Genomic DNA, 699 nt, shown 5'->3' on the forward strand with positions numbered 1-699 from the left:
ATTAAAGAAACATTAATAAGCCTGGTGTACTTCATTCTTCCCTGATTCATTTGTAGTAAGACAGGCATCACGGAAAAGCACCCAGGATAACTTGAAGAGTGGATTTCCCCTGAGAGTTGTAGCACTGATGGATCTCAATGCCATGCTGAGACCTCAGCTTGCATCTTGGAAACCAGGTCTGCATCCTCCCTTTGCAGACTCTTCACCAGCATCCCACCCGAAGGTATTTGTCCAGCGATACGTGGTGGTGAGTTTTACTCACTACTTTTTGCAGACTATGTGTGGTTCCTGGGTCTTGGGATCCATGTTCCAGCCTTTTCATAGAAACCTGAACCACAGGCACAAATTGCTGTGTGGTGCAGAGGCAGGAGATGACGACAGCTCTATTGGGAAGCTTCTGCCTTCCTGAGGAGTGAGGCTTGCTTGGACTCAATACACGGGACCCTCTGGAAGCTGGTAAGGCTGGGACTTAGGGAGAAGCTGTCTCAACAGTGGGGTCTAAGGGATGAACTGATAGCAGCCTACAGCTACTTCAAGGTGAGGTACAAAGACAACAGAGTAAAACTCTTCCCAACAGTGGAAGACAGTGAGATAGTGACCAACAGCCACAGTTTGCAGCTTGGGAGGTTTAAACTAGACAACAAAAAAAAACAGTCCAAGAGGGTGGTATGACCAGTGAACAGATACCCAGAGAAGCAG

Source organism: Chroicocephalus ridibundus, chromosome 8 (genome assembly GCF_963924245.1).
Source record: "Chroicocephalus ridibundus chromosome 8, bChrRid1.1, whole genome shotgun sequence".
In the NCBI taxonomy this organism is placed as follows: Eukaryota; Metazoa; Chordata; class Aves; order Charadriiformes; family Laridae; genus Chroicocephalus; species Chroicocephalus ridibundus.